Source organism: Rhinopithecus bieti, unplaced genomic scaffold (genome assembly GCF_001698545.2).
Source record: "Rhinopithecus bieti isolate Rb0 unplaced genomic scaffold, ASM169854v2 scaffold_42745, whole genome shotgun sequence".
NCBI classification, from domain to species: domain Eukaryota; kingdom Metazoa; phylum Chordata; class Mammalia; order Primates; family Cercopithecidae; genus Rhinopithecus; species Rhinopithecus bieti.
Genome location: NW_016819184.1, coordinates 5,719,528 through 5,744,955, shown reverse-complemented (window position 1 = coordinate 5,744,955; position 25,428 = coordinate 5,719,528). Strand labels below are relative to the sequence as shown.

Here is a 25,428-nt window from a genome sequence, read left to right as displayed (position 1 = left end):
GCTCACATCTCCAGTGACCTCTGTACAAACCGAGGACAAAGGGAGGAAAATCTAGCGGCGGTGCAGTCACTCCCCCGAGACGCTGCTCGGAAGAGATCTGACTTGGGCAGCTCTCTCCTGATGTATTCTGAGCACAGCATCCACCCCGCACACTCCCTTCCAATAAAAAACTAACTTTAATGCTCATTCAAGAACCCCTCTTCCAATTTAAAACCTGAAAAGTCCGGGCTCTCCTTGGCTGGAACCTCCCCTGTCTTTGGCAGCCGGCCCTGGATGTTCCTCTCTCCCTCTCCACTGGCAAAGGGGAAAGGGCACCTCTGAGGCTGGGCCAGCCTGCAGGGAGGGAACAAAGAGTCAGCACAAAGGAGTCCCGGGCCCTTCCAAGCCTCTCGCTCCAGGGAGAGATGCTTCCTGAGTGGGATTTTATTTCCTTACCAAGATGCACTATGTCCCCCTCAACTTTGCAAGGTGGCATTCTCCGGGATCCAGAATGACAAGGATGACCTACAGCGGCCCCTAAAATCCTAGACTGTCTCCAGGAGCTTTTTACTCCACTGGGAGGGGCAGAGCTTACACAGAGGACATCAGGGATGAAAAGCCAGGGGAGACGGGCTGCCCCTCTCTTGGGACTGAGCCACAGAGTCACGACAGACACCCACGTTAAGCACACATAGGTACTGGAGAGACACTGTGTGTCAATGTTTTCCATTTTACAGTGAAAAATCGCCAGGACTAGAGGCTTATACACACACATAGTGTAGACGGGCTTTGTGTTCAGGCTTTCTCTTCTCAAAGCTGAGCTGTCAAGTCAGTGAGTTTCATTAGAGAATGTTGGTCCTTGTCCCTGTCTGTTCTGAAGAGCCTAGTAGTAGACTGTTCCACATTCCTGACACGTGGAGGCTGAGAAAGTCGCATGAAATTTCCCCAGCAGACCATGCTGTTGGCTCCATGAGTTAGTTGATTCAGCGGGCATCTCCTAAGCGAGTGCTTGGGTCAGGCCTCCAACCAGACCCCTCCCAGCACACCAAGGTGATTCAGCTGCAGCCCGTGCCCCCCGTGAGGTCACAATTCACACAAGTTGCTACAAATCACATTGGTCTAGGATCAGCATCCTACAAGATCCCAGAGCCAACTCTGAGGGCGGAGACCCATGGGCAATCACACAGGGCCCTTTGCTCAGAAACGTCCTATATGGGATGTATTGTTCTGCTTTCCCTAGTTTTAAATTCTTAATAATTTTTAATACGCATTTCATGTTGTGTTGCATCTTGCAAATTATATAGCCGGTCCTGGAGATACCTAAAAAGTTATCTTATCAGGATTAAAGGAGACTGAGAACACACCCAGAGTGCTGTTCTCATTCCTGGTATATGTTAGAGCCAAAGAACAGATACTTAGAGAATGGCATTCCGCCTCGGGTTTAAGCTCATCTTGGGTTTGAGCAGAGACCTTTCCTGGGGCGTGTCAGAATGAGAATCAGAATCTTCCATTCTATACCAGGAGTGAGGATCGTAAAGGCTGCTTCCATGAGCCTGTTTATCATGTCTCATCTCAAACGGTATGTTCTCTAATGCAGCTCTGCCTGATGATTTAAAAATATGGAACCCTTTAATTCATCATGCTAATGTGATTACACATTCATCCCCAGAGTCCAGGCCATCCCTGAGGCACTCAAGCAGAGTCCTTGTCTGTGAAATTTACGAGCCGAGGCTTACACTCTTTCAGCCCCTTTAAATGGGAAAATCTTTACCTTAGTTGAGTGATGCGCTCTGTCCACCATCTAAAGAGAAAATTAAGCCCTCCAAGCAGTGCCCTGCTCTGTTAGTTTCTGCAACTCATCCCCAAGCCTGCGCAGTTTAAACACCATTTACAAACAAGCTTAATTTTAACCTTCCTTTGTGGAGAATGCAAAATCAATTAAGTATATACTGATAATGCCCTCGCATCTCGTTCCGGTGGCATCTCACAATTAACGCTGCCCATGAGGCCGAGTGTGAGCAGCTCACACAGTCCTCTGGTTATTACGAGCATCAGTCGGCTCCGGAGTTGAGCTCAGAGGGAGGCAGGCACAGCTCGCTACATGGGGACTCTGCCTCTTTGTAAAATCAGCTTGTAGATGGTTTAACTAAAATACCCCGGAGCATAATTCAGTTGGAATTGATGCTCCCATCAAACCAAACTAGGCTGCAGAAATTTTACCAACCTTAAAAGCACCTACAAGGGGCAAGGTACACACTTTGTTTGGACGTTGCTTGGGTGTTTCTAGCTCTACGGGTAGAATTGTTTTCACCACTAAAACCAACTGCACTCAGAAATGGAAGGGACACGGCAGATCTCACATAAGCCTCTTGCACGGCAGGTAAAGAAACAGAGACTCAGAGAAGTCAGGACGACCCCAGGGCACAGAGCAGTCACTGTGCAGGCCTGAGCCAAGGAGGGAGCCCCGCAAGGTAAGAACAAGCTGTCTCTAACTTCACACTGCCTGTATTCCAGGCCCAACTCTACCATCCAGCTGCAGGAATGTGGGCAGGGTGAACGCCTCCGAACTCAGTTCTTACATCTGTAAAATGGGGATGTTAACTGTATCTACCTCAAAGGTTGCTGAGTGTGTGAAATGAAATAAAGTAGATAAAGCCTAATTCATACTAAGTACTCAATGCAGCTTGGTTTCCATTATCAGAACTCCAGCTCCCCTGGTCTGTCCTATGAACCAAACTACTGTCTAAGGTTCTTTATCTCTGAGAATCTCTCAGATCTGCGGAGGAAGGTTACCTGTGTGCACGCATCAGAGACAATGCACCCACAGAGCACCATGTGGACCCGTGGAACCTGTGAAATTCATCCTCCAGTATTTGTTGAACTTATGGAAACGAATTTTAATTGATTGTCAATTGGAAGGGATTGAAACATCCTCTAAAAGACAAACAGCAATGCTAAAGCTTATGAAATTCTAAAACGCTTCTAAAATGCTATAGATCCCTAGATTTAATAAGAAGAATAAGGTCTGCAGCTCAGTTAATGGTATTTTACCAGTGTCAATTTCCTGGCTTTGATCATGTCTGAGGGTTGCATAAGATGTTCTCCCTGTGGGAAGCTGGGTGAAGGGTACACAGGGACTCTGTACTGTTTTTGCAACTTCTTGTGAGTCTGAAATTATTTAAAAATAAGAAGTTAAAATAAAAGTATGAGGCAGCATACAGGAGTGACAAGAGATTATGGGGACTCTGAGCAAGCATTCAGCATGTCAATACAGCCACAGCTTCCTGGTGTGGCCTCACGTGACTTGGGAAGAGAGGCTGAACGAACAACTGGAATGATTCTAAACCAAACTACTCAGAAAAAATACGTCTTTTATCTTTCCATTTATTAAAATGCAAAGAAATTTATGTTTTGTCCACCATTTAAAAAATTAGTCAACAACATAAAACAGAGATGTATATTACTGCCACAACTACTGATAAATATTTATCAGGAAAACTTTGCAGTATGACAAAGGATCACTCTTAAGGATGTCTGGGAAGACCAGAAAGAGATTTCAAGTTTATGAAAATAACTGATAGACACCATCTGTTGATGCCCTACTGTGTGTCAGGTTGACCAGCTGGTGCCTTGGGTGTGGTTTCCACAAGAAAGCCTGGCATTAACACGTCATTAACAAGAACGGACTCCATGTGGTATGGAGCAGTTCAGGAGTGGACAAGGTTCAGAGAGTCCTGATGGAGGACCTGGGAGGCCAGAGTGCTGCCCCATGGAGACCATGGTTACTCAGGTTAACGGCAGGACCTGGGACGAAGAGGCAGCCTGGGGTCCACTCCTTCACAGGGAGAGAGGTGGCTGCAACAAGAGGACAACCAACAGCAGGGCCCTCAAGAAATTGAGGTTCTGGCCGGGCGCGGTGGCTCAAGCCTGTAATCCCAGCACTTTGGGAGGCCGAGACGGGAGGATCGCGAGGTCGGGAGATCGAGACCATCCTGGCTAACATGGTGAAACCCCGTCTCTACTAAAAAAAAAATACAAAAAACTAGCCGGGCGAGGTGGCGGGCGCCTGTAGTCCCAGCTACTCGGGAGGCTGAGGCAGGAGAATGGCGTAAACCCGGGAGGCGGAGCTTGCAGTGAGCTGAGATCCGGCCACTGCAGTCCAGCCTGGGGACAGAGCAAGACTCTGTCTCAAAAAAAAAAAAAAAAGAAAAGAAAAAGAAACTGAGGTTCTTACTGACGAGGGTACAGACACAGCTGGAGGCAGCACCAGGAGGGAGGAAGAACTGCCTGAGAGGGCCCAAGTCCTGAGCAAGGGCCGGGTCTCTGTTACAGCCAGGGCCGGAAAGCAATGCTTAAAGAAGAGGCCAAACCAGCAAACAGTTTTCCATGCCTCATCCCCCTCCAAAGGATTCCTGCTCCAGGACCTAGGCTGCATGGAACTGTCCCCAAATTCAAGCTAACGGCCTGTGTTCACCTTTGGGAATTCGCAGTTCTATTTCAGTCTTGTTTTTATGAGTGTGGTTTCAGCTGCCCACCCCAAGATGTCCCCTCTCAAGCATGTGCTTACATAAAAATAACTCTGCCTCCCCAGCCAAGCCCTAAGTGAGAGGACAGGGACGTTGGGGTTTTGCTTTGTTTTTTGCTAGCCCTGTTTTCTGAAACTGCAGCAGCTGCAGGCCAGCGAGCATCAGACAGGTGTTCTTTACCCAGAGGTGGGACGGGGTGAAGACAGAGCGGCAAATGTCAGTGCAGAGGATGCAGAAGAGAAGAAAATCAAGCCAGGTGCCCAACAAACGAAGTCTCTTTCTCCCGAGCATAACTGAATCCCATCCCATCAACAGGTTCTCCCCTTGGGGTTCTGGCACTGACTGTCCCCTCCTTCCAAGCATCAGACAGCAGCACCCTCAGACCATTCAAGAATCAACTGAGATGTCACCTCCGTGAAAAGGCCTTCCTCGCCCACCAGCCAGTCACTCCAGCACATGGCCCTTATGCCTGTCTGTTCTCTTATATTTGCGACCTTGTCTGCTGCCTATCTCTCTCCATGAGAATATGCCCTCTGTAAGCGCTGGGACCCTGTGTGTCTAACTCACGGCTAGATCCCCAGCTCCTAGGACAGCATGGGGTACACAGCAGGGCCTCAATAAAGATTTCTTTTCACTGGAGGGTGACTGTCAAGAGGATGTGCAGAGCTTGAGTCAGAAGAGTTGAAGAATCGAAGGGCCAGGCTTCCACATGTTCTTCTTGATCAAAGCTGAAGGACTGGGGCAAGTCACTGACTTCTGCAGGCCTCCATTTCCCCAGCTATAAACAGATGATCTGAAAGACGCTCACCATCCCCGCACTACAGGTCAAAGTTTCCAATCATTCACTGTACTCTTGCCTGTTTTCCTTTCACCCATCTGTCTGTCCATCCGTCCAATCATTCTTTCCCATGGACTAGGCCCGGGGGATGCCACCTTGAATAAGACACATTTCCTGTTCTGAAGGGACAGATAACCTTCCAGTGGCAGAAACACAAAGGAGGCAATTCTGCACTGACCAGCTATCTGTCAAAGGAGACTCCTGGGCCTCCAGCCCAGGCTACTGTGGGGATGAGAATGGGGTCCTTCCCCAAGAGAAAAACAGATCTAAAATTCCACCACTGCTACTGAGTGATGAACAGTGTGTGTTACTTATAACCAGGGAATCGGAACATGAAACTCAAAGACAGCCACAAAGTCTCATCACAGAGTGAGGACAAATGAGGCTAATTCCTGAGACCACTGTGCTAATTATCTGTCCCTTATCTTTGCCACAGGAGAACTGGAAATTCTCATTAGAAGAATGATTACAATCACCGCTAAGTTCCATCAGTGTTTCTTAGCTAAAGAGCTTAACAAATGCAGGTCCATGCATGCACACACATACACGCATGCACACACACACACACGCCCAGCATCCATCCCCGGAGATCTGATGCAACAGAGCTGATGTAGGACTAAAGCATGTGCATTTCTTTCAATAAGCTCTGTGGGGGTTGCAAAGCTGCACCCCTGATTTACAGCCACTGAGTTTCTGCCAAGTTTACTTCTTATTACAGCTGTAAAGGTGTGTTAGAATGTCAATGATAACAACGAGAATTATATCCACGAGGATTTTAACGGAAGAACTTTCCTAAGCACAGAGAACACTCCAGCCACAAAACACTTTTATCTACCTCATCAGAGCTACATGGTGCCTGGAAACATAAACGCTGGAAGGACCAGCCTGAGGACACAGCTGCCCCTGGGACCACACCCCCAGGCCATGCAAGAAACCCGGCCTAGGGAGATCTCCCAACCTGGCGTCCACATATTTCTTTCAATGCTTTCACCCAGTGTACTGTTGAAAAAACAGCTTCCTAATGTATCCTGGAGTCACAATCACAGCCCCTTGCTTATGGGCTTGGCCAGATCAGATAAAATTTCATTCTCTGAATTGGTTCCTAATTTAATCATTCCCCGGATAAGCAGTCGGGCCTCCCATCACTGCAGGGGAGAAAGAACTAGAAAGACATTGGCGCCACAGGTTGTAGTTCTTATTTGGCCACTGGTGGATGGGGAGATGTTCTGGGCCTTGGACATCAGATGCACATCGGATGGACAGAGAGATGGGTGAAAGGAAAACAGGCAAGAGTCCACTGGATAACTGAAAACCTTGACCCATAGTCACATAAAAGAGGGCAAGCTAACCACCATCTGTTCACCCAGCCCACCTTAATCTGCTGCCCCAGACCCGTCAAGAAGGCAACCTGGGGTTTTAGTAAGAGTTTAGGGAGAACATTTGGAGTAATTGGATTGTCACTCCAAAAACCTGGATTCAATCCTGTCTCTTTATGTGTGGCTTCTCTGGCCCTCAGTTTCCCCATATATAAAAAGGGGCTGAACCGTGTTTGCCCGAAGGCCTTTCCAGCTCCAGAATTCAGACAATTCAGTGTCTCAGCCAGGATCACTGACAGGGGGATCAGGATCCCATCTAAGAACAAATCCTTTTCTAAGGTCAAGGAAAGAGCATTTTTTAAAAAATGAATCTTATTATTAGAAGAAAGTGAAAACATCTCATAAAACATAACCCTAGAAATGGAAACACATGCCCACACCCAAAGAAGCTTGTACACAAATGTTTGTGGCCGCCTCATTCATAACAGCCAAAGGTGGAGACAATCCAAGCGTCTGTCAATGGACAAATGGATCCATGAAACTGTGGGCTATCCATACAATGGAATATTATTCAGCCATGAAAAGGAATGAAGTGCTGACGCATGCCACAGCATGGATGAACCATGAAAGTTACAGCGTACAAGAAGCCAGTCATGAAAGACCTCATTCTATGTGATTCTGCTCATACAAAAGTCCACAATAGAGGAATTGGAATGGACAGAGACAGGAAGTAGATTTGTAGTTGCTCAGGGCTGAAGGGTACATGTGGGGGAGTGGGGAGATAAAGGGGTGATAGCTAAAGGGTATAAGATTTATTTTTGAGATAAAAAAAGTTCTCAAATTAGCTGTGGTAGTGGTTGCACATATCTGTCAATATACTAAAAAACATGGAATTGTATACTTTGGGTGAATTGTATGGTGTGTGAATTATATTTCAATAAAGCTGTTAAAGAAGAACAGATTGAACAGGTTTTTCAAAAGTCTGTTTTATGGTTTTTTTTTTTAATAAATCCATTGAGAACTTTGAAAGATACACATGCCTACCCTTCAATGCTTCTGCAGCTTCCTAAGTGATCCAACGGGTGATTTTCAGTGAGCAAGTCTTCTCCTTCCATAAACCAAAAAAACTGCTGACTCAAAAGTGGGCAGGCCTGCATTTTTTCTATTGACTTGTTTCCATTTTTATGGCCAAAAGCAAATTTATTTTCTACCACTCAAATGGCAACTGAAGCTTCATCTTCTTTTCAATACATCATTTTTCTTCTCTGAGCCAAATTTTATACAATGCAAAAGATCCCTGGATTTTCAATTGTCAATAGGTGAGCAAATGATTTTTTCTTTTTTTTTTTTTCTTTTTTTGCCTGGAAGATGTTTCTGAGGAGGAGCTCACAGTCACCCAGCTCCCACTCTTCTCTTCTGTACATCTCCTCATATCTAATTTCTCATAGAAACTGCTATCAAGTGGGTATAAATAGCTTTTCAAAGTTAGGACGACACAAAATGTCAGGCTTATACTGTTCTCATTAGTCGGAGCGTGCTTTCTTCCCCCTCATTTATTCCCACTGATAACTTTCTTAGGCAAGTTCAGCGTGTCCTAAAAGCAGCTATTTCCTCTGACTTTCACTATAATGACTTGGATCACTGACCTGATGCGGCATGGCACTCAGCCTTTCTGGAACATATTTTCTTCATTAAAAACTGTGACGGATGATGAGAGAGGATCGCGCCACCGTGGGTCAGGCTGGAGATAACCACAGGCAAGGAAGTGGTAAGCCTTCGCAGTTCAGCACACCCAGGGCTCGGAGGAAGATGCTCCTCCCCAAGGCTCACAGTTTCTAAGCCCACACAATGTTTCAGTTGGGGTCCCCAGGCAGAGAGATGTCAGACACTCTGAGGCTCAGGAGGCTGCACCTTTGCAAGGCAGAGCTAGGGAAGGAAAGATGGAAGGGTCCCTGCTGCCCCAAGGAGTCCAGTCCTGAGGCATCAGTGTTCAGTGGGACGGAGGAGGAGCTGACCCTCCCAAGGGCGGGGCCGCACACTGGCTAGGAAGCAAGGACAAAGGAGGCCCTTGGTACCTGCCTCTCGGGGAGTCACAGCTGAGGGCCCAGGACCCTCCTGGCTGTCTTCTCATCTGCCCTTCATCCTGTGATGAGACAAGAGGGAGGTTGCCAGTTGGATGCCCACCTGCATTCGGCCCTCCTCTCCAGGCGAGCTGACCTCCACGGCCCAGCCTTCTCCGTTAGAGCCTCTGGGCCAGAAGGTGTTCATCAAAGGTGGCCCAGAGAGCCTTAGAAATAAGCTCCCCTATACCAGGGACAAATGGCCTGCCCAGCTCCTGCTGCCCCACCAAGCTCCCCACTACCAAGAACAGGCCAAGGCCAGACCAGAGATGACATCCCACCCACAGTAAGGGATTAACAAAATCGTCTGGGTTGTCCTTCACAGAAAAATTAAATCTAAACAGCCCCCAGGAATCCAGTGGAGGAAGATACCACACAGAGGCCCTCACAGTTCCCCTCTGAATTGGACATGAGAACTTCCTGCTCCCTCCACCAGACACAGAAAGGGCACTAAAACTCCCGAACATCTGCCTAGAGCAACAGCAACTCCGAAGTCAAGCGTCTGGTTACGTGACACAGAGGTCAGCCAGCTGCAGCCAAATCCCCACCTGGATATCCAGGAAACCGAGGACAGAGAAGCCAGGCCCCTGATGACCCACAAGATCTCAGCCAAAACTCCTCCACCCCACCGCCCTGGGCTGCTGCAGCTACCAGGCAGAACCATCAGAAGTGCGTGGAGAGAAACGCAAGCCTTCGGCCCACACTCACCAGGACAACCCTGCTTTCTTGTAATCCTGGCGGTCCCTTCCGTGCATGAAGCAAACAGGATTTGGTGTGTACATTTGGAAGACTCTTTACATACACAGGTTCACAAAGCAGAGAAAATTAATCCTCAGTAGACCCATAGTCTGATTTGGGGTTTGGAAATTATAGTCCCTAAAAATACACACCAGGACATACTTTATATTTTTAATGCAAATATTTACATTCCAAACAAAGGAGCATGGAACTTGAAGCTGAGCTATTTATACCAGCTATAAGAAACACCAGCAGCCTCCACATTTCTCGCCTGAGTAGATGGCTCTGCTTATATTCCTGAAACAACAACCAAATTTCCATAACATTTTCCCCTAAGGCTCTCAAGACACAAAAAAACTGCGGTTACTACGTTTTAATAGCCCCAAAACCTAATGCCAGGAAATCCAAGGTTATTCCATTAGGCTCTCGACTCCTCGGGAAATTGAGTGACAAGTGTGAGCTCTCCTGTGCCACACTATCAAACTTAGGGTTCACATAAAACCTCCAGGATAAACTAGCCTTTGGAAGAATCATTTTTAATTGATGCATTAATGCAACACATGGCGGTCACTAGCCACTAAGTGAGAGTTCAGCTACACAGATGTGCCGTGAGTCCCAGACACTCTCCTCCTGAAGAGTCTCATCAGGCTGGGAGAGCAGACTACACCCAGGAAACTGGAGCCCAGCACAGTGTGGAACAGGGTCAAGGTTGAGAAATACAATAGAGGAAAACTGCAGAAGCTTAGAGGAGGAAGGCTCCACCTGGATGCGGGAGGGAGGTACGGGGAAGAGATGGCAAGAATGACAGGCAAATGCTTCCTGAAGGCAGTGGGGGTGGGAGGGCTCAATGATGAAGTAGGCAGATGTGGGAGCTCCCCCTCTCCAGTGGCTGGAGGACCCAAGTGCAGCCAAGTCCAGGCCTGGCTGGCCAGACAGACAGAGTCAGGTCTGGTAGAAGCAGAGGTCCTTTGGGGGCCTGGGACCAAGAGAGAGGAGGCAGAGAAGCTTCTCCAAGCCCAGGCTAGGAGTCAACCACTACCTCAGCTCCCTGTGAATTGCGTTCAAGTTAGAATGCGACCTTGAGATCCATGGCTCACCATTATCTCAATCATGCTCTGCCAACAAGTAGGAAAGAGATGTTCTTGAATTTAAAGCCAGATTATTTCCTAGAGCAGACAACACCACCTACTTGACACATTGTGGCCACCTCTACCAAGTACGTACCTAACAGATGCCATTGACCACCGTCCCACCGTGGGCCAGGCACGGAGCCCAGCAAGTCATATTCCTTGCCACGGGGCGACTCTTCTCCACCACTCCAGATGTTTCCTTCCATGAGCAGGACGCTCTCCCCGTGTAACTTTCCTGTTGTCTATACCTGGTGGTGTCTACACCATCCCAGGAATATGGAAGGAGGGCCTGGACATGACAGCCCAGCCCTGCCTTTCCCCATGGCAAGAAGGCCCTTCACCCTGCTGGGAGAGGCTTCTCCAGCTCCACAGGCGATGGGGTGGGCAGGTCTGCCTGACTGCCCCAGTTCCCCACTTCCTTGCCCACTGGTTCAGCCACATTCTCCAACAACAGCTGCAGTCGGGACGGCCATCGCATGCAGATTTCCACCTGCCTTCCTCCTCCTGTATCTCTCCATAGGTTTAGACCTTACCCAGAAAAGAGTGGTTCCACGTGGGGAGCTCCCCTGAACCCAAAATCGTACTATTTCAAATATTCAAGCCATCCAACCAGGTAGAGATCATTAACCCCAGTTTACAGATGAGGAAACCGAGATGCAAGGTAAGCCACTTGACCAGAGTCACAGGAATGGGACGAAGCAGTACTGCATGAACTTGAACCTGAGTCCGCGTGGATCCCAGGCTCAACCCACTACCTGCCCTGCCCCACCCAGTGCCTATGGCATCTAACACTTGCGCTAAAAGAGCATCCTTGTCACGGGGACCAAACATTTGGCTGACAAGAAATGTGAAGGTACAGGTGAACTTACTGCCATCAGCATGAGTGAGCTGCCAGGGCTTACAAAAGGGAACACAGCTGCCCAGACCACTTTCATGGAAGGGTAAGATAATACATCTTACACCTCTCTTGACCTCTTAGACTCTGAAATGCAGGCTGTGGCCTCCTAGTAAAGGTGCCATGGGCCCAGTCCCTCGGGACAGCTACCTACAGGGACACAGAAGAGCAAAAGCAGGACAGAACCTCCCTAAGATAGATCCAGGACCACCCCAGGAGGGATGGCATTGCCACTTCTCCTTGTATGCCCTACCCCTTGGTGGCCACACCACTATCTTTTTGACCACAGGGAGCAAAAGGGTCTGGCAGGGGCGTATTCCATTTCAAGAGAAAATGCTAAGCCACCAAGTTCCAGCCTATTGTCAGAAAAACATAATTGTGCCTGGCCTGTATCTAATTATTTGCCCATGTTGGGGTATTTTCCAGGCACCTGGGTGCCTGGGCTGTCTGTTTCAATATTTTTACCACAAATGCAATTCTGGAAAGCGTCCAAGTTTCCATTATAATGATACCCTCTGCTTTTGAGGATCTGCCAGCCTTACTTTCTTCAGAGATCTAAAAGGCCTGGGCCATGATGAGTTCTAGAAAAGTAAAATAGGCATCAGGGAGAGCCTGCTGAAGCCAGGAGGCCCCCCTCGGACCCCCTCTGGGCTCTTTTAAGCTGGGAGTGGGGCGAGATGTAACATTCAAGTGAGCTACACCAGCACAGTTCCACCTAGAGCCGCGCGGTCTCCTCGCTCTGGTTAATTGCGTCAAATATGGGCACAGCCGAGCTGCTCCATAGCCTGGCTGCAAGGTCAGCTGAAGGGTCTTGAAGGGTGGCTGTTTACCAGTGTTCTCCTCGCACAGATGAGGAGACAGAGTTCAGAGAGTGAAGCCACCACCCTAAGGAAACCTAGCTGGAGCCAAGGCTTGCTGGGGCTCCTGCCTATACCCTTTGAGGTAGAATATACTAGAATCAAATATGGAGACATGCATGGTTAGGAGCTCCGGGGCTACAGAATACCACCCGAGTCAGTGCTTACTGAGCACTTACTGGATGCCAGGCACTGTGTCAAGCACTGGCAGGTATTAACTCTTTGAAAAGACACCCGTCCTCAGGCCAGGGGCGAAGTCTTCCCTGAACACTCCAATCCCAAAGTCACTACCCCGGGCTCCCGCTGCACTTTGCCAAACCCCGTAAGGTGCCTGTCAACGGCGTTATGTAACTCTGACTTGCACAGGCTCCACCTCGCCCATTGATCTGAGTGCTGTGCTCTGTGCTGAGCGCTGACTCTCTGCCCCCATGCACCTGGCCCAGGGCTGCAGGGCAGAAACGCCGCAAGTCCTGCTGCAGACGGTCTCCTTTCCTCCCCATCCCTTTGGAAATCAGCAAAGATGAGAAACTGCTTCCCACTTGCCACCTCCCCACAACTTAACCACTTGCTGATTCACGCCGCCTCTTCCTTCTGGAACCACAGTTGCTCTTCTCCCCTCACCCCCTTATTTCCCTCCTGCCTCCACCGTCATTCCCAATCCCTCCTCCTGCACATCCGGATGGCTGAGAGCTTGGTGTGTGTCATCTCCAACAGCCTCCCAGCCCTCTAAAGGACACAAAGGGATACACCTGTGTGACCTGCCTAGCAGAGGGCCAGCATCAAACCTGTAGGGACACAGCACGTGATAGCTCTTGCAATGAACTGTCTTCCCATACTTACGATTTAAAAAATCTATATTGGCCCAAATGGACACAAAAGCTTTCTCCTTCTTCCTGGACACTCCTAACTAGACACCTAGACTGGACACACTAATTAGATAACTGCTCCCTTTATGCTCCATCTCCTGCTGTGGAGACACAGGTCTACACATAAATCATTTTGTCCCAATGCTTTATTTGAAAGGAGAAACCATCTCAGTAAAGAAATCAGACCCTCATACTGGAAGCCAATAAAGAAATGCCTTGTGCAGTGGAAACACTCAGTCTCCCAACACTTAGCCAGCTAAGTGCAAACATGATCTCCTCATTCACAGCACAGGAACAGAGTGACCCTTTGAAGTAACTTAATCTCATACCTGAGCGTCCCCTTTACAGACCAGAAGGGGAGGGAGGCTGCATGATTCTCACCAGTGACTGAGTCACTTCCAAATCACAAGCTGCTAAAGAGATGTCCACTGACTGATTGCTCAGATCAATGACACTCCCAAGTCAGCTACCACTTTTAAAAACAGTCTCTGCTTTTAGAATTTAGACGACTCCTCTTTCATACAAATGCGCTCCAAACAGCATCTCCGCAATCCTGGGCTTGCTGAGGCCCCAGGAAGGGGGACAGTGCCGCAATTTGTAGATGGGAAAAATCAGAGCTGCCAATTACAGGGAACGTCCACTCCTCTGGGAGTTTCTAAGAGGCCTCAGCCCAGCACAGCAGAGATGCAGGAGCTGGCCAAGAGCTGGAGATCAGAGACCCCCTGACTTTCCACTTACTGGCTATGTGACCTTGGGCAAGTCACTCCCAACTTAATATCATACCTGAGCATCCGCTGCTTACGGGGTGGGTGACTCCCACCCACTGCTCTGAAACTCAATGTCCACACCTGGAAAAGGAGGCTCCTCACACTCTCCTGAGTCCACCCTCCACTCCCCCACTCCTGCTCCCAAGCCTTGCTTTGCATCACTACCCTTCCAGGCTCTTTGGGCAGTTTCTAGACCATTTGTCTGTCTACACAGCCAATTCCGCTTGTCCCCCTCCCATGAGGACTGGGACCCTGTCTGTCCTATCCCCACCAAATCATCCCAGAGGCTCAACTGCAGGATCTATTTGGTGAAAGGAATTATATGAAAAGGTTCATGCAGATGACTTTCCACATCATGGGAATTCATTCAACAGCTGCTGAATGAACATATGGCACACAAGTACGTGAAGGAGCTCTGCTCGGATCACCTCCAGCCTAGGGACCTGGCCACAGGCATGATGGGCAGTCATCAGTTCTTAGTCTCCAGGCCCACAATGGGTGTGGCTCCTGTGCCCTGCTCTCTGATGCAGTGACACCCTTCCCAGTAGATATGCACTGGGCCAGATGGCAAGCTTCAGACCTCCGGAAAGGGCACTCACCCCGAACCCTCTACCATACTTCTGGAATTTGAGCCCACATTTAAATACCCAGGCTGGAGAATCCTCTCAAAAACTCACAAGACCTGTCAACTCTGTGTTCCCCCCAACTGGCCGAAACTGAGTCGAGGCTGTCCCCTGTAGTTGGGCATGTGCTTACCTGTTCAGGACAGCCCTGGGGTCTCCCTCTTCTCCCCAGTCCCCTCCACTAGCAGGGCACCTTCCAGCCGAACTCGAAACGGCTTCGACCACCACAACCCAGCACTAATCTACAGCTTCCCCTACTGCAGACCCTTGGCGCCCAGCCAGTTAACTTGGAGTTTCTTTTCTCCTGTTTCTCAAGACGCCAAATAAGTAGAATCTGCTTCCCACTTTACCAACCTTTCCCCAAACACTTCTTCTTGACGCAGGAATTAATCTTCTCTCTTCCAGGCATGTGAAAAATCAAATGCTTCTGACATCTCACCTTTCCTGGTCAGGGGCAGCAGCAACCAGGGATGACAAAGGTGTGGAAGGAAACTGCAGCCCTCACAGCAGCCACAGTGACCCGGCTGGGTCCCTGGCCAGGACAGTGGCTCAGACATGGCAAGCTTTAATCATCCAAGAAAAGCAAGACACACATGTGACCATTGTGGGCCAACCTGCCTGCCACCCCCCGGACAATACCCTGGATGAATTACCCCTGCATGCTTCACCTACAAGCCAGCTCACTGCAATCATCCACTGTCCAGAGGAGAGAGCCGCAGAGATAGGGCTGGACTTCTGCAGAGGGTCCCTGAGCTGGCTCTCCTGGGGAGCTGGACTTTGGAGGTAAGCCCAGACCTGCAGCTCCACCTCCAGCTCACCTATGTGCCCACAGGAAGGCCGTGACAAGCCACTTTACCTCGCCAGCTCAGGGTGCTCATCCAGGAGGTGGCAAGAAAGAAAATCTTCTGACAGTTTCTCGGGAATTTGGAGAGAAAATTTGTTTGGTAAAAACTACCTACTTAGAAGGCGTTTTTATTCCTGTGCTACTTTGAATAAAATCATATATGATCTATGTATGTATTTATGTATCAATCAAGAGATCCTAGTTCAACAGTCAGTTTATAAAATTAGTAAGTGCCACGTTCTGGAAGGGAGGGTTCCTGATTTTGCAAGCTTGGGGGTGGTGGGAGGAGGAGCAGGAAAGCAGCGGATGGATAATAGTCCAGGAAGGTCCAAGGAGGGTCCAGGAGAAACGCTGGCAAAACGCTAGGCCTCAGTTCACTTCAGGGCCCCTCAGGGGGGTGCAGATGCCCTCTGAGGCCTTTCTGCCCCAACACTGGGCGGTTACTCTAACCCACCGAGGCACCCCACAACACTCAGGAATTGCAGCTGATAAAGTGGGGCTGGGGGCACTGCCAGGGCGCCCAGAGGCAAGGTGAGTCCCTCTGCTCAGTCTCACTGACCGGATTGTCACATCCCTCTGCGGGGCATCCCGGAGCCACACTTCATTCCCGAGAACTCGGTACCATTAACTTACCCAACGTGAACGAGGCGAAGGCGCCCAGCTGTCACAGCGGCTCCGCGTACGCCAGCAGACGAAGAAGGGCCCCCGTCCCCAGGAGCTGGTCCCAGCCCCCAGCCTGGCAGCCTCCTTCGCGGACTTCCCTACATCCGGCGCGGACCTCCAGCCGCCAGCAGCCGGCAACCCAGCCCCAGCCTTCCTCACCTATACCCGCCGTCCCAGCCGCCCCAGCCGCGCTGGCCGGCCCCGGGCGCAGGGCGGGCAGGCAACGTGGGCACCCGGACCGCGACGGGGCAGTCAAGCAGCAGTGCCCAGAACCCGGGCGGCTCCGAAGCCTCAACACGTACACACTGGAGCGCACGCCGGCCAATCGGTTGCCTGGAGGAGTCGGAAAGGCGCTTCCACGGCTCTTCATTCATTCATTCTCCCAAAAGCAAGGTTCCCTTCGCCCCGGCGCCTCCATCCTGCCATCCCAAGGGGCCAATTGCGCCACAGCCCACCACCCAGCCACCCACAGCCACCGCGTCCTATCCCCCGGCACACACAACCCAAGAGACTCGCATTTCATCTCCACTGCCAGAGTCGCCTCCGCGCCCGGGCCGCTGCCACCTGGCTCCCCAGCTTCGCCGCCCCGCAGCCCTGGATCCCCGCCTCCGGCCCCACCACGCGACTCAGACCTGCCTCGCTCGGGTCGCCGCACCCAGGCCGGCCAGGGACGCCGCCGCCACCGCCAGGAAGCGCCGGCAACTCCCGAGTCACGCCGCCTCCCGAGACCCGGCGGGGCGCAGGGAGGGGACAGCAGTGGGGGCGGGGCGGGGAGGAGGAAGAAGGAGGGGCGGGGAGCAAAAGTTCACACCGCTCGGGGCTCAGCCGCGCCCCCATCTCTTCCCAGGCCCGCCCCCGCCATCTCCCTCCCTGAACCCGGTCCCACGGGCGTAGGCGCCGGAGAGCTCTGGCCTCCCAACCCGGAACGGCCGCAAGGCTAGAGCCGGGGTTCTGGAAGCTTATCCGAGCTGGAGACCGGGGAGAGAGTGGCTGATGCCCACTTACCTCCCGCGGGCCGCGCCTGGAAACTTCCCCAAAGTGCAATAGGGGTGTGGGGGCGGAGCGCAAGGCAGAGGGGAATCCCCGACCCCTACCACCAAACGACGCGCGCTCACACCGCGAAAGCACTGGTCTGTCCGTCGGTCGGTCCCCCGCCTGCGACTCCCAGAGCTGGGCGGTGCAGGGGCGCCCCGATTCCGACTACTGGGCTCCTTCTCCCGGACAGCCCGCCCGTGCGTTCCCCGCAGCGTGCGCCACCCGCCGGCCTCCGGCTATCCACGGCGCCACCACGCCACTGCTCGGTCCCCTGTCCCCTCGCTCCGACCGCGTCCTCTCTGAGAGGGAAGGGGCGTGCGTCGCCGCTGGGCAACCCTTCCCGCGGGGTCCTCAAGCGCGCAGGGCTCCCGGAGCGCCGCCAGGACCAATGGCGAAGGGACACCTCCCGCTGGGGATCGCTGAAGCCTCGGGGATCGCTGGAGCCTCGGGGAGGCCGAGCCGAGGGGCGCGGGGCCCAAACCTGCCTCGGCTCGTCTCGCTCGCAAGTTCATTGTCTGCCTGGGCCGCCGCGGCCACCGCCACCACCGCGCCGTAAGCGCCGCGGGGAGTGAGGCTGCGCGCAGCCTCCGCCGGTCCGGACTCCCTACGCCCAGCCCCGGCAGCTGCCGGCGCTGCCTGGCCAGAACCCGCGGAGGAGCGCCGGAGCCCCGAGGCCAGAGCCAGACCTCCTACCGCCGCTCCTCGCCGCCCCCACCTCGGCATCTGGCGCCTAACTTGTACCTGAGAAGCCTGAGTCCAGCCTGGTAGCCTCTGCGGCTCCGGCTCCGCGGGAGCGCGCTCAGCTCCCAAGCCTCTAGCCCCGCATCCAGGGCGCGTCAACCTGACTCCCTGAGCGCAGGGAGGAAAAGTTTGGGAGTGACGTGCAGACGGCGAATGAAACATCCAAAGAGAACCCTCCCCCCGCCCCATGTCGCGCTGACACACATCAGCTCGAGTCTGGAATGCGAGATCAAGGCGTGTGCGCCGAGCGGTGGGTTTGGCCCCGCCCCCTCCCCCTCCGAGTCAACACTGCTTGTGTGTTGCAGTGATTCCAAATAAAAGCACATCGAAACCCCTGAAGTCTGACAGTGACACCTTGCCAGAGACTTTTCTTTTTAAAAAAAAAAAAAAAGACGGAGTTTCGCTCTTGTTGCCCAGGCTGGAATGCAATGGCGCGATCTCGGATCACTGCAACTTCCGCCTCCCGGGTTCAAGCGATTCTCCTGCCTCAGCCTCCCGAGTAGCCGGGATTACAGGCGTGCACCACCACGCCCGGCTAATCTTGTATTTTTAGTACAGACGGGTTTCTCTGTGTTGGTCAGGCTGGTCTCGAACTCCCCACCTCAGATGATCCGCCCGCCTCCGCCACCCGAAGTGCTGGGATTACAGGCGTGAGCCACCGCTCCCGGCCGCCAGAGACATCTTTAAGGAACCTGGCGGTCTGGAGCTAGCCCATACATTAATATTCAAGGCCACAGCGCTGGTGAGTTAGGCGCCCTCTGTTGTATTTGCATCCCGGGAAGGCTGGCCCGGCTCTTTGGCCCGGCGTGTTTGCTTCTGCCGGGAGGTAAAGCTCAAGCTCTGCAGGACCCCGAGCGCCACTGCCTGCCGCAGTGGCCTGGAGTCTGCCCCAGGGAACTACCTGGACAGCGCGAGGGCAAGAAAGTGGCACCAGTGGCCAACTCCACTGACTCTAGGCTGAAGATGTCATCAGTTAAAGAAAAGACACATGAAATTCTGGCAGATTCGCTCAGAGGGCCTTGCAGCACCAAACCCAGCCTCTCAGGAAACTGAGGTCCAAGAGTCAAAAAGAATTTGCAGTTTTTTGCCGGCCTGTGTTCCCGTGGCCAGAGTCCAGCACCCTCTTCTTCCAAGCAACCAGCAGTTGAAATGAAAGTGCTCCGTTAACTATAGACTGCATGCCACCGAAGGGTCATTCCTGACAGTGCCTTCTCCCCATTATCTCTTTATTGCTGGAGGCTTCATCTCACCCCCCTGAAGCTACAGTCCACCCTGAGGTCGTAAACTTCTGCTCAGCATCCATGGCAACTAATTCAGAGGTCACCATCAGCGGATTATAACTGCAGATGGGAAACCAGGATGAGAGGGGAGTTCTTTAAAATCCTGTCTTGTTTTCCTACAAATAATGCCTCTTACATAAAATCTGCAAAGAACCATGAATGCAGCAAAGAGACTTGCCTTAGAATATCAGACTAGATTGCTTTTTTCATATAGACTCCACTTGGTGATTTTTGTTCTTTATTATTTTTTTAAACAAAAACCTATTTCTGAAAATACAATGAGCTGCTTTTTGCAGGGTTCACAATTCCCAATAGATGATGATGCCATTTTTCAAGGTCTCACACACGTTGTGGCTTTGGGGCTTATTTATTAGCTCCCAAGAAAAGCCTGCCTTTCAGTGAGGTTTATATACTCGAGTAATTGCATCAGGGGACACAGAGCAGGTTGCTGTTAAAGAGGGTTGGTTGTACATGCGTCTGCAAGGAAGGCCCTGGGCCAGGCAGCTGTCAGACCAGTGTGCAACGGGTTTAAACAAACACAGGGAAGGGTCTGTGGAAACAGCGAGGAGGAAATCCCCTTCTGTAAGGGTGTGTGGAACATTATTTTAGGGCCACACATACTGCCGGGGAATAATGCCTTTCCTCTCCCCGCTCCAGGTAAACACATAACTCCGTTATGGAGATGGCACTGGGCCCACCCAGATCACCTTCAAATTCAGGTGTCAGAAACCACAGTTGACATGGAGCAAATTGTTTTTAAGTAAAAATCATGGTACTGCTTTGATACGAATTCCACCAGGGACTTTCCAAAGGTGTTTATACACGTGCCTGAGATTAACTAAAGGGTGACTTTTTCCCTTTCAATCTTAATTTCAAAAAATTACCCAAGAATTGCACTTGGGCCTGTTATTGCAGAGAATTGAAAGAACACCCAAATGCCAGGTCCCTGTGGGTGGGTGGAAGGATAGACAAATAAATGTGTAACTGCAAGAGAGGTTGGTACCAACATGGTATTAGCAAGTCATGGCTGAAAAAACTGCAGATACTGGCCAAGCACAGTAGCTCATGCCTGTAATCCTACCACTTTGGGAGGCCGAGGCAGGCGGATCGCTTGAGGTCAGGAGTTTCAGAAAAGCCTGGCCAACATGGTGAAACCCCATCTCCACTAAAAATACAAAAATTAGCGTGGTGGCGCATGCCTGAAGATTGAAAGAGAATCGCTGGAACCTAGGAGGCAGAGGTTGCAATGAGCCGAGATCACACCACTGCACTCCAGCCTGGGTGACAGAGTGAGATTCCCTCTCAAAAAAAAAAAAAAAGAAAAGAAAAGAAAAAAGAAAGAAAAATAAAATGCAGATACTTTCAGAAAATAAATCCCCGCTTCCCCTGTGTGCACTCTAGGCCCCCACAACTGCGGATTTAAATTGCCTGGGTTCAAATCCTACTTCTGCCACCCACTAGCTGAGCAACCTGGGCAAGTCACTTCTTCCCATCCCTCGGTTTGAGGCTTCTGATAGCACCTATTAGTAGTTGACTGAGATGTTGATCCCAACTCTTCATTCTCCTGTGGTGGTTATTACACATATGCATCCTTGTCACAGCCTTCCAGTGTGGGGATTGTACTTCCCCATTCCTTGACTTTGGACTTGCTTTAGACAATGAGATAATGGGGAATATAACTGGATCAGAGGCTTGAAGTGTGCTTGCAGGGCCAGACCTGCTTTCCTCTGTTCTGGTGGTCCACCATGAGAAGAACACGTTGCTGCCTCTTTCAGAGAGGCTTCAGAATGAACACACATGGAGGAAACCTGAACTTGACTTGCTGTCTGGAGCCATGTCACTCCACATACAGCAGGACTCAGAGCTGCTACAGGCAACCTACAGACACAAGAGCAAGGCAGGGAAAATGCTTATTGTTGCAAGCCACTGAATGTTGCAAATGTTTTGTTACACAGCATTGTTGTGGCTGTAGCTGGCTAATACATGGCCTCAGTGGACTGGTGTCAAGACTGAAGACAAAGTATTTTAAAAATACTTAGCACAATTCCTGGGACACAGTACGAGTTGAAAATCGTAGTTCTTATTAGTAATCATTATTATTGCAAGTAGTTTTATCCATGATAGTCACATAATTGAATGTTTGTTAACATGCAGTTGTGTAATGAATTGAATCCATGAATAAGTATAACTCGAATAAAGATTCTGTAAGAGATGCTACAAGGACACCAGCAAACTGGAATGTCAGGGACCTGCCACAATCCTTGAAATCACGTTCACTTACTCATTCATTATTCACTCATTCAGCAGACACTCTCTTAACACCTGCTGTGTGCCACCCACAGTGCTGAATGTTGGCACCACTGAGGTCACTAAGACTTAGCCCCGTCCTGAAGAAAGGGACCTTCAAAGTCCCACGTTGTGACAAGCATTGTGCTGAGCACTTTCCCATGCCTGTGAGGCCAGTATTATTTATCCCTATTTTTCAGGCCAGGAGACTGAGGCTTGCAAACCAAACACTTAGGCAAAGACAAAAAGCCATACCTGTTCCATGAGCGTGCACCAGTGCCGATGAGTTAAGTTCATAGTGGGCAGACCCATTAGGGAGCACCGTGGGGCAGGGCAAAGAATGGACACACCTTGTCACTCTCTGCCTCCTGCGTGCTAAGAGGGGCTCAGTAAACCCTGAAGCTCAGGAGCCCCAGGTCCTGCTCCTGCCACTGAAAAGGGCTGCACCTGGGTGTGAGGGAGCCCTTCGGGTCATTGCAGAGGCCTTCAAATTCATTTTGGCAGCCCTGGCTTCAGATTTCTGCCACCTCTGCCACCAGCAACGACCTGCCTCCCACTCTGTGACTTTGACAAATTTAGACTGCTCAGTAACCTGAAGTGCATTTCAATTTCATAAATTTAGCAATGCTCTGGTTAGGTGGCTCCCTTCTGCAGTAATGCATCCATTAAGTGCACTTTAAGCCCATTTTGGTATGCTAATCCATCACAAATCGACGTGAAATTTGGGTTCTTGTGAAAATTTCCTACACCCCATCCAAAACCTCTACCGGATTTAGGACAATAACAACTAGTGGTTCCTTAGAACAGCAGACTTCGGCTCTGCATCAAACCTTCAGTGAAAAAAGGAATGGGGTTAGTTTTAAACCAGTGTCCAGGCTTGTATATTCACGACAGCCGTCTACTCTTACGGGGTCCTCCTGAGGGGCGGTTCGCTTGTTCCAAAAGTGCTGCTGCAGCTTTAAGATTTCAGAGCTCTATTCCAGAGAAATGGAGTCCTGTATGTCTCTGCATTCCCCACCCCTAGCTCAGAGCCTGTAAATGTTTATGAATGACCCAGTTGGAATCACCTGGCTTGATTAGCACTTACTCATCCATCAGACTTAGTTAGCTTCATATGATTTCACTATGTCCTGATGAAGACTGGGGATCCTAAAACACAGGCAGATGCCTCTGAAGGAAAATCAGATGCAAACCCCCAGTGCCTCCAGTGATGACCACGTCATCAGAATGGTGCAACCTGTTTATCCTACAGCCTCTGAGGCCGGAAGGAATGTGCAGCTAGTAATTGACAATACAAAGAACCTACAGGTGATAAAAGAGATATAATGTCATTGTTATCACCACCTATGACTCTGTTGCTACTAATTGTTGAAGGGCAGCACCTATTAAGTAGATGTTTTTAGCTGCATAATAGACATTTCGCCAATAAGATAAAGTTTACAGCTGGTAGCATTCTCACTTACTTGCTTCTGTCATAAGATCTACAACCCATTCAACAGCAAAAATGAGCTGTTGACTTGGTAAATTTAGAGCAGCATCGCCTGCCCTAGATGTGAAATACCTCAGCCTTCTAAATAAATTTCATTTTCCTGGTTGAGCATTTAATGCAGTGAAATGTTACAAAGCGGTGTTTAGGAGGATAATAGAAATGAACACCCACAGGCAGATGTGGCAAGCAGTGCATCATGATGGGCACTCCTCCCCAGCCCAGCGCTCCAACCCAGACCTGCTTCACCCCCACCACGCTGGGCTCTGTGGGTATCCACTGTGCACCTTCTCAGGTGGTGCCTGGGAGAGAAGTCTCCATGGTACCTTTACTGCTGCTCCTTTACCCCAGTTCAGTGAGCCATAGTCCTCTTCCCAAGCCTGGCTCATCTTGGAAGTGCCTGGACAGTTTTCAAAATGCAGATTCCTAGGCCCCAATACCAGAGATTCTATGACAGTGGGGTGGGGCCAGTCATCTGAATCAGAGTGTCTGGGGTGGCACCTGGGCACCTGTGTATTTAACAAGCTCCCTCAGCACCCATTGACCTTTGAGAGCTGCTGGTTTGGACCAGTGTCATGTCTCCCATGAGACTGTCACAATAGCCTCTTCCTGCCACTTTCCCCGCCTCCTCTCACTGCTAACTGCTAACTGGTTATTTCTACTTACACAGCCAGGGTCTTTCCAACACACAGATCTGATTCTGTCAGCCCCATGGCTAAACACCTTTGATGCCTATCCTTAGCGCCTCCACTGCACCAACAAGGTTAGCCAGGTCCAAGTGCACATTGCCAGGCTGTGCAGCTGTGGCCCTGCCTCTTCCCTGGGCCCATCTCCCTCCTTGGCTCCTGGACACCCATCGGCTCCAACCACATGGCTTCCCAGAGTGGCTCAGGGGCAATAGACAGGGTGGTTCTGAAAAGATGATTCCTGTGACAATGGCAGCACAGAACACGGGTGTCCACTTCCAGGGACTCTCTGCTCTTAGATGGGGGTTAGCTCTTTAGGAGTTGCTCAGACAAAAGCAACCACCTGCTGTGGGTGTGGGTGAGAGCTGGGGGCGGGGAGTGGTGTGAGCACCTGTTCAGAAGTGTGCCCCACCCCCACCGGACCCGTGGTAGGCTCACCTGAGCACTAGGTACATGGGCCGCAAGTGCCCAGACTCCGGCTCTGACCTCAACTCCCCTCTTCCTTTGCTGTGACCCCCTCTGAGCCTCACATCCCTCCCTGTGACATGAAATGTGGAACAGGATTCTCTCCTGGGACTGTCCCCTGTCCAGTGTCATCCAGAATCGGTATCTCTGATTGTGAGAAGTGAACAGAAAGGGATTTCCTCACTCTCTGAATTGATCTTCTGTTGCTGAGTAAGAAATTACCAGCAATTCATGACTTAAAGCAGAATCCATTTTTTTTTTTTTTAATCTCACAGCCTGTAGACCAGAATTCTGATGGGGTCTCTGCTCTGGGTCTCACAAGAATGAAACGCAGGTGTCGGTCAGGCTGGGCTCGAACCTACAGGTCCTGGGGAGGAATCCAAGTCTTGGCTGTTGGTAAACTGAGGCCCCCATTTCCTTGGTGGGTGCCAACGTGGGTGCACTCTCTATGCTTAGAGGCCACCCACATTCCTTCTGTGTGACCCTCTCCACCTTCAAACAGCAACTGCATTTTGAGCCTTTCTCACTCTTGAAGCCCCTCTGCCCTCCTTTTCTGCCAGCTTGTAAGGGCTCGTGTGATTCCATTAAGCCCACCGAGGATAATTCAGAAATAACCCCCTCTGCTGAAGTCAACTGATTAGTAACCTTAATTACATTTGTAGAGTCTCATTTCTTATGTAACCCGACATATTCACGAGCATGACACCAGGGCACAGGTAAAGGTGATGGGGTGATGGGGGTAAAGGTCACAATTCTCCAGAGAAACAGAACCAGTAGGATGTATGTATGTGTGCATGCATGTATGTATTTGTGCACTAGAAGAAATTGGCTCACATGATCATGGAAGCTAAGGAGTCCCCGCCCTCAGGTCTCAGCCTGAGTCTGACAGAAGACATGAGGGGGCCGGCATCCCAGGTGAAAGCAGAGAGAGAGAGTACTCTTTCTTACTCAGCACTCTGTTCTATTCAGGCCCTTATTGAATTAGAGGAGACCTGACCTCCCTGGGAGCCCTGCCCTGGGGAGGGCAGTCTGCTTTGCTCCATCTACCAATGCAGATATTAATTTCATCCCAAAACACTCTGATATGGTTTGGCTGTGTCCCTACACAAATCTCATCTTGGACTGTAGTTCCCATAATCCCCATGTGTTGTGGAAGGAACCTGGTGGGAGGTGATTGAATCACAGGGGCCGTTACCCCCGTGCTGTTCTCATGATAGCCAGTGAGTTCTCATGAAATCTGATGGTTTTATAAGGGGCTTTCCCCCAAACTTCACTCAGCATTTCTCC

At 50.7% G+C, this 25,428-nt stretch overlaps 1 protein-coding gene across 6 annotated transcripts in view; it reads right to left on the bottom strand.

Moving 5' to 3' along the window:
- Nucleotides 1–18,161, bottom strand: part of CHST15 (carbohydrate sulfotransferase 15) — an 86,673-nt gene extending 68,512 nt beyond the window's left edge. Inside the window, exons 1-2 of one of the 6 annotated variants that reach the window (XM_017858687.1) lie at nt 15,328–16,097; nt 15,010–15,218 (exon numbers count right to left, since the gene is read on the bottom strand). The gene's annotated coding sequence lies outside the window, so the exon portion shown is untranslated. Of the gene's footprint in view, nt 1–15,009; nt 16,098–16,132; nt 16,195–16,794; nt 16,958–17,167; nt 17,226–17,938 lie in introns of those variants that run through there. The other 5 variants (XM_017858683.1, XM_017858686.1, XM_017858682.1 and 2 more) reach the window with 5 other exon arrangements.
- Nucleotides 18,162–25,428: the final 7,267 nt, after the last annotated feature.